Source organism: Calliopsis andreniformis, chromosome 1 (assembly GCF_051401765.1).
Source record: "Calliopsis andreniformis isolate RMS-2024a chromosome 1, iyCalAndr_principal, whole genome shotgun sequence".
NCBI classification, from domain to species: domain Eukaryota; kingdom Metazoa; phylum Arthropoda; class Insecta; order Hymenoptera; family Andrenidae; genus Calliopsis; species Calliopsis andreniformis.
The window spans coordinates 11,214,054-11,227,450 of NC_135062.1; the positions used below are offsets into that span (position 1 = coordinate 11,214,054).

Genomic DNA, 13,397 nt, shown 5'->3' on the forward strand with positions numbered 1-13,397 from the left:
ACTTCCAGTAATGTTACAGTGCTCAAATATTTATGCATGGTGGTGTATGTATATCAAAGGATTATTCTATTCAGAGTCAATAAATAGATAAATAAGCAGCTTCAGTTCCGACTCTGGTAAGATCTACACACATTCAGGCACACCTGTACATCACGCTTCCATTATCGATAAGGGAATAATGCGTTTCAGGTGGACATTCGTCGAACTGGGGCTGATGCATCGTCGAAACTTAATTGGAAATTTATAGGAGCGCGAAGGATTTTACGGGCGATTCGCTTTTGACATGCCGATCCGCGCGTACACACATATTTTCTCCCCTCCACGGTCGACTGGACCCGTGGAAACGTCAATTCGCTCGTTACGGTAGCAAGTAACGAGCGTTTCGAATCGGCGAAGCCATTTTTCTCGCGAACGCATCTAATTGATTGGACGCCCCTATACCTATTGTTCGTTTCTTGATTTATGAGGCTGACCCACCCTTGCGGAACACGGGACGACGAACCGCTGGAGTACAACCGATCCTGGTCGCAGGTGTACCTATATAAAAGTCCCTATATCTCTTATGGCGTCCGACTATAGATTTACCTGTTCCCCTTAATTCGATTTAGTCCTATTGCAGCGCTTTCTGCTCAGACTCTAAAGCCTGGCGACGATAATCTAATCCAGAAAGCGTCCTTTCTTAATCTCACGTGATCTATGGATCAATTTTTAGGGATGTGGATCCTAATTATTGCTTAAAAATTTTGTCTACATTTTATTTGCTTTTTATGAGCATAGAATTCTGAGAGTTTTCGCAATATGTTATTGATTATTCTATCATTTCTTTTTTCTTAGTTCATATAGATATGGATAATGAGATGGTAAACTGTTAGAAATTGTTTGGACATTTTTCAGTTTCTGGAATCTGATTTTTTATGCATAGTAATTTTTAATTATGGTAGAGAAAGGGTCTAGGATATTTATGCTAGCTGTACTGGAAGTAAAGGCTTTCTTCAGGGCATTAACATGACCCACAGTAGAATATTAAAATTATTTATGCATACATATAATTAGGATAAGAGTTACTAATTCTAAATGATATAGTTGAACCTTACCCTTCTCTTGTTATTTTTACATGAATTCTTCCTTTCCTAAGAACACGAAATTGAGATATTTTTCTAGCTACCCATTTTTAGTTACTCGTACTGCCAAAAATTAATCAAACTGACGTTCTGAATAATTTCTGTCTATAAAAGTATAAAAGAACATATTAGTCGAGGCGTATGTTATTTATACAATCGTAAACTGCCAGCTCGTATATTTACGCAATCGTTAAACGTTCAAAAACGATACGCCCAGCCGCTCGACAATTTGATGTTCGTTTGGAACAGAACGGGCAGCGAAAATTTATGCGAAACATCATTCTCTCCCCCTGTAGAATCGTTATCGATCGCTCTAGGTAGTTGTGTTCGATATTGCCTCTATGGCAGCCTTGCTTTGATTGGATCTGGAATTTAGGGGATTTTATTCGATTCGTAAAACTGCACAGCTACTTAATTATTTCCTCCTCTTCAATTCAGTCACGACTCAAATGACAGCTTCTTCCATGATAGTCAAGCCTTCAATCAGGTACGAGTTCTTAGAGAAAAAAGGTTTCTGATTTTTCCTAAGTTCATTAGAATATTTTACCAAATTTTTAATAGAAAATTATCTTGGTATTGCTTCCTAACGTCACACTTTTTTCTAGTTTACTGTGTTTTAATTGACTACATTTTCTATGTACCTTTTTATAGGCAGTCACAGTTTCAAAAATATTGCAATACTTGAAAGCCCCTAACGATTGTCTAGAATTTATTAAAAATCTGAAAGAAAGACTGGCCCTGTTCATCAGCTCCAAATTACCGACAATTAAGCGCGACGAGAGCATTCAAAATCATTCAAGGTTGAAGTAGCTAGTTAAACGAAGGAACTCGATGGAAACGAGATTTCTCCCATTTCCAGCTCACTTTCCTTTACATTCCAGCTCGTTCTCGACGATACCTTCCGCTTTGTCGAGAAGTCTCGTGTCTCTGCTCCTCTAACGAAACCTGCCTTCCGTCATTCTTTCGAACGCGCAATAAGTAGAAGGGATCGCGAAGTTAAACGATACTGGGAGCTATCTTGCAAGTGGCTGCAGATGGTATCCCCAGCCCGTTTATGCCTTCGTCTTTCATTCATATCGATGGATTTTCGAGTTCCTCCCCTCGAGCGAAAGACACGAGGCGCCTGTGGACGACTGAGTTGTCATAAAAGATATCACAGCGGAAAGAAATGTCCCTAAAATGGGAAACGATCGAGGAACAAGGGGAAGTTACTGTAGATTAAAACTTGTAGCTGTTCAGTAGCCAGGATCTTAATAGAAATCAGTGACTGTCTCGACGAATCGAATCTGTATGCTGGTACAATGTTCTGATAGAGGGAAGAGTTATTCTTGAAATGAAATACAAACTTGTATCAATATTTAGTTCTGCATGATGATCATCTGTATGATTTATATCTGAATGTAGAATATTATAAATATAAGTAACATTAATAGTAGCATGTATAGTATATCCTATTTTCCAATTTTTGAGCTTCTGGATATTTAAATTTTGATATTCAAACTTCAGGGAGGTTGAAATATTTAAACTTTCAATTGTTCAAATTACTAAGGATAGATTGATAAAAAATTCTAGGTCTCGAGAAGTACTACTTAACAGTAATTTCTGTGTCAACTTTTGTTTCAAATAAAAATCTCTACACCTTCCTTTCTCTTCAAATAAGATTCTTGAAGAATTGTAATGGAAATAGTAAATGTTTTCTCTTCTGTATAATTTAATCCAGGGAATAAAGGTAGTGGACATTAACTAGTGGAACATGAATATCGACGGATTTCTGCTAGTTTTGCAAGGAAACGACCCACCAGGGGGGCCAGTCACTTAGACCTTTCTGTACTTGCACACTCTAGGCAATTCCCATAGGATGATCGAAGTTGAGAGCAGGTGCAAGTACGGACTTCGAGTGACGTAATCGTTTTACAACCAATGGAGAAGCTGTCGAAGTCGGTACTGTCGATAGCGCAACAGTAGCGAGGACGAGAGAAATTATGCAACGTATCTTCGTCGTTTCTTTAAGTACAATTATTTGTGGAATATTATTCGTTTGAAATATTGATAATGTGCCTTATAATCAAATACAAATGGTGAAGCCTCATAATTTTGATTTCAAATTTTCAAATCTTTGAAAGTCAAATTTTCATGCTTTTAAGTTTTGAAGATTAAGAAAATATGAATATTTTCAAACTGTTAGAGCTTCAAATTTTCAAAATTTGAAAATTTTAAAGATTCAAAGCTTCCAATTTTTAAGTTTTCATATTTTAATATTTTCAAAGTTCCAACTTTTCAAACTTTCAAATTTCCTAATTTCCAAACTTACAAGTACTGATATCTTCAAACATTCAAATGTTTAAATTTCCAAGCTTCCAAATTTTCAAATTTTCAAATTTACAAATTTACAGTCGCTGTTATTTTCCAATTTCAAAGCATTCAAGTACTTATTAAACATTCAAATATTTGAATTACGAATTAAGATGTCCAAAATGTTCGGAGGACATTAATAATAAAACAAGAGGGTGTACACTGGAGGGGATGATCGAGATTTCTCTGTCCCCTAAAGTAAATAGAATAAGCTTCCAAAGTTTGACCACTTATTCCCGGTGCACCTTGCATAATCGGTCGTTCCAATGAAATTCTTCGTGGAACAGCGCTCGTTTGTGTATCGCTGGGAGTTCCTGCAGCGTCGGGGCTTCAGCCTCGACTTTCCATGCGATCCACGGCCGACCGTTTCGAAGCAAAAGCATCCATAAAGTTGCGTACTCGCTGGAGAGCAACGCTGGCTTCTCTCCGTCGCGCCCTGCATGAATATTAAGCGATCAGGCTTGGGACTCTTGTTACGACCAGCTTGTCGGTCGAGTTAACGCGGGAAATTGAGTTCACCCCTGATTTTCATCTCCCCCGTATCGCCTGGTTATTGTTGCGTAACTCTCATTCCGTCTCGTTCTTTTTCTTCATTCTCTCCCCTTTATATAGCTTCCTTCCCTTCCCTGGCAATAGAATGAAGTTCCTAAATAAAGGTCGTTCGATTCTTGTATATTTTCTACTTAAAGGGGTCGATATTTTCGAGATAATGGAGAGAAGGAATTCTGGAGTACCTTCGGAGCGTGTCAGCCTGGGGAATAAATTAAAATTGTAATCTTGATGGCGTCACGTAGTGATTTTCCTTAAAAGAGCTGAGAATAGAAACTATAATAGATGGATAGTGAAATATGAAAAAGTATTTGGGATGGTTTCAGATAGTTTGAAGGATTTACAAGGTTCTTCTAGATGTAACACAAAATCAGAAAGTTCAGTATTTTTTAATATTTATTAAACTTAAGAAATTCTCTTCTCTGCTTCCAAGAAAGCAATACATAAGATTCACTTTTCTATATTTTCTATATATTAATATTCAAGCTTCTGCATCTCAATTCTATGTACAGGAAGATTAGTTTACTTGGAAACCCCACGAGTGTTGCATTTATTTTATTTACTTAATGCTTTAAGTCTACAGACAGCCTGCGTCTGAAAAACTGAGAACAAACTAGGCACTGGCAGTTGCCATAATGTACATCTTGAAAGTCTGCTCCACGTTGACTAAAGTGTCGCATTTATTGTGAATACTGTTAACATTGTAACTGCTGCCAACACTCATTAGATGGTTTCCAGTCATACTGATCACCCTGTATATTAAAGACACCAATACATCCTCTCATTTCTCAAGAGAAAACTGTCGTTAATTTAATTCTCTCCAAAAATACAAACTCTCTCCTCCATCCTTCAATTACTCGATGAATCTCACTTATTTCTATCTACCAGTCACAAACATTCCTCCCTTAATCCAGCATCACGAGCTCCAAGGAACCTTCAACCTTCCCCAACCCAAAGATAATATCTTCAGCGGCTTAGCAATATATCGATACCGAGATGACAAGGGCATCGTTGCCTCTGTCAACTAATCACCTGGAAGACACCGTGTTCCGATGCGCAGCGCGCCGATCACGCGGCAAGATTGCAGGCTAATTATCGTTAAGCACATTGGCTGGATTGAAATTTAGCGAGAGCTCTCGGCGAAGATGCTCTGGGAGTGGAAAATTGGAAACCGATATGCGACTTGCCTGGCGAATTCTCTTAATCAGCCAGCCTTGATAATCCGCCACCTGACTGCGCGGATCTTTCGTGTACAGGTTGAATCAACCCTCGACTCGATGTATCGCTCCTAAAACCTTCGCTACCTGGCTCGTGTGGGTGCAAATTACCTCTCGTAGTTCGCCTAGTCTACATCGAGCATTCGGTGTGGGATAAATTTAGGGTCCTAGTAAATTGTTGCGTGTCGCTGCTGCCGATGGTTGGGAATGTTTTGGTGATTGTTGCTCGTAATTCTATGTCGCTGAGGCTGCGTGTCGTGGGTGTGATGAAACTATGCAAGAGAGGAGTAATTAGTGGATTTTGGGGCGATTGGAAAATCGACGTGATGAGACCTGTAAATGTGGGCGAGTGAAGGATAGTAAGAGGGAGAGGGTGTTTAGGATAGTCGAAGGGGAAGTGAGATTTTTTTTAAAGTAGAGTAGTCAATGAAGAAATAGGTGGAACATGGTGCAAGTAGAATGTGAGGTAAATTTACTTTTCGTAAAGTAAAGTAGAATTAAACTCACAAGCACTGGTGAGTTTCTGTATCCCAATTCTTGATCATAAAATTAATGAATCTTCTTCCAAATATAAAATGCCAATAAAAATATCTGAAAGAGTAATCAATGTTATAAGTATCTTTCATGAATATTTCTTATCACCCTTTCTGTAAAAAGTGAGGAAAACTGAGAAGCAGAAGAAAACTTTTAAGTACCTATATTTTTGCTTTAAGGGTCTGTCTCTAGTTAACATTAAAAAATGTCAAGATAAGTAGTCTCTACTGTGTATTATTCTCCAAAACAAGTTATCCTGAAAACGCAAGGTTGAATCATAGTAAGGAGAAAAAGTGGAGAATAGGCTAAGTAGCGTCAGCGATCGTGTCGAACAGCATGCGAGACAGAAAGATAGAAGGATTTCCTCTCTTGCTGGTTCGCTGCTTTCATACGGGGTTGGCTATCGCGCGGCACAGATCTCTATTCAAGGAAATATCAAAGTGCTGAGTTAGGCCATCCAGACGCCGCCTGCTGGGAGAGGCCATCCTGCATTAAGCGAGTTCTCGAGCCTTAACGAAATTCATCTACTTTGAATATCCTCGCCACTCCATTTACTCCCTATCACGACATCTCGCCTTCGAATTAACTGTCCCGCGGTAAACAACCAAAAAAGGTGATTGGAGATCATGTCCAACTTATGCATTAACACTCTCCTTTGATTCTGTTCACACCTTCAGGCTTCCATGGTCTGGATATAAATTTGAAGACTGTGATAGGTACTTCCTTTATGTAGAAGTAATTACTGGTAGGTACTACCTGTTTTCATTGAAAAATATTAATTTTACTTTTCAAGCCTGATTTTTAAGGAGGTACGTAAATTCAGAGAATAAGAAGTTGCATTAGAAAATGTTTGATACTTGTAACAGTGGATTTTTATGCATTTCTGAGAATTTAAAGTGCATAACAAAATACAGAATAAAAATATGAAGTTGCATAAAAATCCACAGTCTAATGATAACTTAGAATAGAAAAACAAGAGGATCAAAATGTATCATGTTCAATAAATATCCAGTCTCCCATTGAAGAAGAGGTTTAAACTTAAAAAAAGCTATTAGCATCATTAATTAATAAACAAATTACCCCAAATTTCCCACTTTAAAGGAAACCCATATTTTCGATATTCATTTCACTTCGAAGGAATTTCGCGGAGTTTCCATCGCGTCTGGTGCAACAGAGGCTTGCACTCCACCATTTCCCTTCGAATACCAATCGCTCATACAGAAATAATAGACCAATAAAAGACGCACTCGTCGCCCCTCTCCCTTGGAATCTCTTCAGCGATCTCCTGGTGCGTTTTTCCACTCGATAATAATTGATCACTCCGATCGAGATGCAGCACAAGTTTCTCTTCCTCTCCTTTTTTGACGTTGAAGGGGTGTAGAGGGACCACGTTTCCACCCCCTGCTGGTTCACGTTCGGAGCTCTCCCCTTTCGCCACGCTCCATGGGAAGGAACCGACGCACACAGAGCAAACAAAGCGAAAAATAGACTACAAGGATGCCGTGTGCGGACGTAACTCGAAAGGCGATCGATCTCACGACCCCTGTGCGATTGTGGTCCTCGTCATCCCCCTCTGCTTAGCTTTCGATACGACAAAGGCTGTGAAAAGAGTGAATGGAGTCTCGAAGGTGGTCAGACGCTGGTAGCTGCACGAGACGATTCTGGAGACGCGAGTGAACGTATTTCCTTGCACCATTCTCCGCGAGACAATGCCTGACACGACGTAATGGCCGTTTTCAGATGGACGTAATTAATACTCTCTTTCGTTTCTTTCATCTGTAGCTGGCTAATTGTCCAAGTCTTTCCTCGAGACGATCGAACTGGTTCCACCTGAGACACTTAATGAATTTGGTGATCGTGCTGTAATTAAAGGCTATTGTTCGCTGGGGTAAAAATAGCGGACGAGTGAAGTACTTTGGAATCGTTCCATCGTTGCTAGTAGCGGATTAGTGGATACCGTGGTGGGATCCAGGAGGATTTTCTTTAACACTGATTTGCCACTGTGGTCGATAGAAATTCTGCCAGGACTTGTGGCTCCTCGTCTATCTTGAAAAGAAATTTGAAAGTCTATCTGAAATGCACAAAGGATAAATGTTAGCATACAACACTTTCTAATTGCTATTAAACCTACTCTAATATTAACAATTACCTATATCTATTACTATTATGGTTTAGTCTTATAATACTGAGAACAAAATACTACACATGCAACACGCCATAAAAGTAGCTCAGACGATTCTGCTGGAAAGGTCCCAGCAAATATTTAACGATGGTTAATAAGTGCCCGTCAGTCGAGTCCAACCTCGGTCAATATGATGTGAACCTCAGTGGGTCTCGAGTCGCTGTTTACATTGTACGAAAAGAAACTACATAATTCAGGCTCGCCGCGATGGAAGGGCGCAGCGTTGCCCGAGTTCCACGGAGCCGCGTATTTACGTTTTATTCGGGGACTCGACGCTGCTCGTAAACGCAGAGTAACGCGACAGCGGTCGTGTACACTCGTATAACAGAAAAATAACGTCGTATATAAAGGCGGAGAAGGTTTTACGTACGGCCGCGGCCAGAAGCGGGGAATTTATGTGGAATCGTGCGCGGAATACGTTTCACCCGCGCTAAATGCGCCCATCGCCGACGGTCCACGTCCATTCCGCGTGGATGGAAAAATTGTCTGCTGAGTTCTGCCAGCGAGGAGGTGAAGACTGCCCCTTTGATGTCGGTTGATATTTCTCCTGCAAATTTCCTTCGCGGTCACTGGGCAACTTGGCGTTTTTGGGGTTGGTCAGGGTGGAAGGTGAGGGATGTGAGTAATTAGGGTGGCTGTGGAAGAGAAAGGTGGAAGGGGAACGAGGAAGCGTTTAAGATGGGAGTAATAATTGTGGAGTTATGCTGGGAAGAAAAGATTTTGTGGAGGAAATGATAAGGGTAGAGGGGGGGACAATGAATGCATTAATAATTAAGTACTTGAGAATGAAAGTGGTATAAGTTATATTGTACGATCATTCAATTATTGTTAATGTCGATGAGATGTAGGTGAATCGATGTGTGGTTATTAAATCGTAACACTAATTTTCAATATTAAAGAATGACAGAATATATTAATGCAAAGTATATAAATGCAATGTGTATAGTTTGGAAGCTAGGTGGTCTCTCACTTGCATAACAGTTTTCTCATTCTTCTTTGTTCTTCCTGTTCATAGGGATGAACGCAAGGCAGAATGGAATCTAGAATCTGTCTCTCTTGACATACTCTAACCTTCATTAGTAACGATTTTCCATGTCTTCCATATGTTATGAGATATTGGCCTGTGGAAATGAATTTCTAAGAGCCCTGATATTTACAGTTATATTCCTAAAGCAATTTCATTTGCTAAACCACTTAATTTAAACCTTTAACTCGAGCAAATGTTTCCAATCCCCTCCACAACTCCTCCTCGAACTATGCACACGATGCAGGGTCGAACAAGAAAGTCAGTTTAAGGGGTAAACAGGTATAAATCGTTCGCTTGCAGCAAGAAGCGCGAGAGAGAAGTAATAAGCACTCGGGCGAGCGCAAAACCGAAAAAATGCGGGACCTCGGTGAAGAGGTCGTTTGTTACCGGAACAGTGGGCGGAACCCGAAAAATCACGTGGTCCGCTGAGACAAAAGACTCGAGGATAGATTGAAGAGCGGGCGGGATGGGCGACGCCTGAAAAAAGCTCATTTTCGTGGCATTTATCGAGTAAAAGTGCCTCTTCCCACCATATTGCAACGGAAACCATATGTTCTGGCTGGGCTCGGCTCTCCTCTTTGCTCTGGCAAATACGATCGTTTTTGTCCTCCCATTCCCCGTCGCTTCCTTCGTCCCAGGCGTTCGTCACTACCACCACCTCGGGGCGACCGGTACGTTTTATAAAGTACGTGACTTCCCTGCGCCAATGTGTACCACCGTTCACGAATCCTTTGTCCCCACCCTACCGTCCTCCACTCCCTCCTCCATGCCTTGAATCATTGTTTTCCAGCGTCTTCTTATCCCCAGAGGTTCACCCCGCTGCGTTGCATTCCAATTGCAAATGAATAATGCAAAGAATCGGTTGAAGAACTGTTCCTATGACTTGGAACACCGACGTAACTGCCTGGCGAAAGGTTGCTGATGAATTTTAGGTGGGAGGAACTAGGAGGCCTTAGTGTTCGTTGTGTATTGATTTTCAAGTGGAGAAATTAGAGAAGTTAGGGAATTAATAATTAGGTTACCTGTAGAGCTTAATATATTATAACTTATTACATGTATTATATTGTAACTAAAACTGAAGGTATATACTGTAACTATAAATCTAGTATATATTATAAACTAATACGTTATATTATAGTATAATCTAATAAGTTAAGTAATTCTTCGGAAACTAGTGAAATTGCTGAATTTGAGCTTGGCTGACCATTTTCGAGGTTGTACTACTTGATGTCTGTCTGATCACATTCAGGGTTATACTACATTATTTCAAAGCGTTTTATATTATTCAATATTTTAAAAGAAATAGTAATGCAATGCCTAGAGAGCACTTGAGAGTGCTGTATCGATGGGATTACAAATGAATTCGAGGTTTCCAATAATCTGAAATGTTCCTAGAGATCATGAATCTTCGAAGAACATCAGAACGTTCTAAACTCCCAGAAACTCTGACCTTCCAGAACCACGAAGATTTCCGAGATCCTCAGATTCCCTAGAGACACATTTTACCTTCAGACTTCTGATATCCTTTGAACAATCCCTTCAGACACTTGGGATTCGTGGTAACCCAATGTGACTAGCGCTGATTGCTAGACATTTGCGGTACTCCTCACATTCTAGAGAATTATATCAGACTTTGACTGTTCAGTTAGTAGTTCACACAATGTGCTATATAGAAGATGATGTAAGATATCTACTATGAAGGAAATTTCTTCAGTAACATATTATCTATGAATTAATTAACATACCCTTGCAATACTACTATAAAATCCCCTGAAAGTATATTTTCTATTTATACCAAAAATTTTTATTGTTGGTACCAATGTCAATCCCCACTTCAATCTTATGCTCCACTCGAAACCAAAAATACTAAAGACAGTCCACCAGACGCTACTCAAGTGTCCAGTCGAATGCAACTCAAGTGGTTGGCAAAGCGTCAAGAGGGATTTACTCAGGACTAATTAATTTCATGATACGGAATTCTGAGGAGGGTAGATTTGGACAGGGCCACTGACGTGTATAAAAACTCCACTATGAAGGAGGGAAGGGGGCAGCGGTAACATGACCGCCGCATTCGAGGGGCTTTTGTTCGACCGCAGAACAACGGCGGTCCAAACCAGCCATTAGTGGAGATGCGAGCTTTTTGTCCGCGGTCGCGACCCGACAGAACGGATAATGGATACTTAACCACCTTGTTACGCATCGACCTCCCCCTTGTCTATCCTCACGATATTTGAGAGACTCGAACGAAAACGTATCCCCCCCTTTTCGTGGCAGTAACACAAGCTCGCGGAACCCTCCTGTCAGTTTTCAGCATCCCCTAAAGCAATATCTGCTTAGCCCTGACAAGTGAATCTGTTGTGCAGAGTATAATTGCGAGGACTAAACGTCGGCTATAGAACTGAACACCTTGGACATTGTGTATTCGTTGAGAGAACTTGACGCTAGTTGCTGGTCGACTTTCGTGTTGTTTTTAGAGAGCCTTGCAATGGGGATGAAAACGAAAATTTTGAGGTTTTTGGAAGGAGGGTGTATAGAGGAATTCTATTGTGATTTATTTTTTGTCTTTAAATTTGACACAAATGGAAGATTCTTAGAACTTTGAAAGTTCATGATAGTACTGATAGTGATATTAAATTTTTATAGTAGAACCACTACCACCTCAAAACCAGTTCAAATTTTTTAATTTCGTGTCTTAGTAAAGCTGCCTTGTTTTCAAAACGACCAACAAGAATTGTATAATCCAGAAAGCATAAAGCAAAAAAATTCGCGAAATACTGCATCGCACTTTCACGAAGTAATTACATTACAGTCCCGCAAGACACTTCATTTTATAAAGTAACAAGCACGCACGTACATTTTTCATCTACATATGCAGTACTTTCTTTCCTTTTGTTGCACAGAAGATGTTGGACTTCATTAAAATTCGTTTCCCCTGCAAACTCGTCACTTTCGAATCCCATCCGACAAGCTTTTAACCATCGCCCCTCGAAATTCAGAGGGGACGTTCGTAATCGTATAATGGACATGGTTTTAGCGTAAGCAACAAAAGCTGGTGGTACATTAACAGCAGGCCCATCTCGCGAGATAGGTTCCTCGAAAAAGAGCAATAACCTTCGTTTCGTCGCGCAGATTTAGCGTTGCGAGGGGGGAGGAGCTTTCACAACGCGTGCGTTTTAATAATGCACGTAAGAAATCTCGTTAACATTTTTTCATCTGTGTCTCCTTTCTGCATTCAGCGTGATGCTTGGATGTGGATCATAGAGAGAGACGGCTTAAATTAACTTTTATTTCCTGGCGTTTTCCTCTGTCGCGTTTTAAATTCTCCCATCAAGCGAGTGGCCGTTTGTTGCGTCTCTTTGAAAACGAAATAAAGAGTGAAAAATATTTTCCCGACGAAAATATAATGTTTCATTGACAGAGAACGCTAGTAGGTCTCGGATTGCAATTTCCAGGAAGCTTCTGCACGATTTTCAGAAATTTTGTTTCTCTTGCAAATTAAATTGAAACCTGGAGTAGAATGAAAAGTGTCAAATGAATCTTTTATGTAATATTTTTTTAATCTCTTATCCCTTTGTTTCAAGTAATAATTTATGATTCGGGAGATTCAATATTTTTGTTAGAAGATTGAAAATATTCTATTTTAATTAATAACATACGACTTCATCAATTACTTGTATACTTTTCTTTAATTTAAACACGTCCATTGTATCTAATAAGCTTCTTCGAAATATAAAAAAAGAATAATATTCTCATCCTCACTTTATTCACCACTTTCCAAAACCACCACTCGACGAACATATTGACCCACCCTCATACATATCTCAGTATAACCACCCTCATGAATACCCATTTCTTTGCCTTCGTACACGAAAATAGATCTCACATCAAGATAGAGTCCTTGAAATCAATTATGAAGCCACGAGTGTCTGGCGTAGAAGAAGCAGTCGCGAAACGGAAATAGAGTCGAACAATTTTGCTGTCGGATCCCGTGAAACTTCGTCTGCGAAATGCACAAATTACGAGATACAGTTGGTTAAAATTTCACGGTAAGTCTGTCGCAGACACACAGATACGTAGCAGCGTCGGCTACGTAAGGCGTTCCTGAAAAATGGATGCGATTCAAAAAGAGGATACATGGAACCACATCCACGTGACGGCAGTAGTGAAGACGACGAATCGTCAGACTCTCTTTGTCGACCGCCCTCCGTGAAGCTTTTATCGGATGTCCTGCTCGGCCTTCGTTTTTAGAAATGGGAATCGAACTGATCGAGTATTCCCTCTCGACCTGCCATCTCCTCGGTTGCTTTGATGTCGACCGAGGACACATACAGTTATTTTTAGGCGAGCTTCTTCGAACTTTGCGTGTGTTACGAGACGGTGGTCTTAAGGGATGCGCTGCAGAGCGATGATAAAGG

The 13,397-nt window shown here is 40.2% G+C and overlaps 1 protein-coding gene across 1 annotated transcript in view; it reads left to right on the forward strand.

Annotated features, from left to right (window-relative positions):
- LOC143179802 (agrin) overlaps positions 1-13,397 on the forward strand; it is a 399,531-nt gene that overhangs the window by 227,031 nt on the left and 159,103 nt on the right. The window lies entirely within an intron of this gene.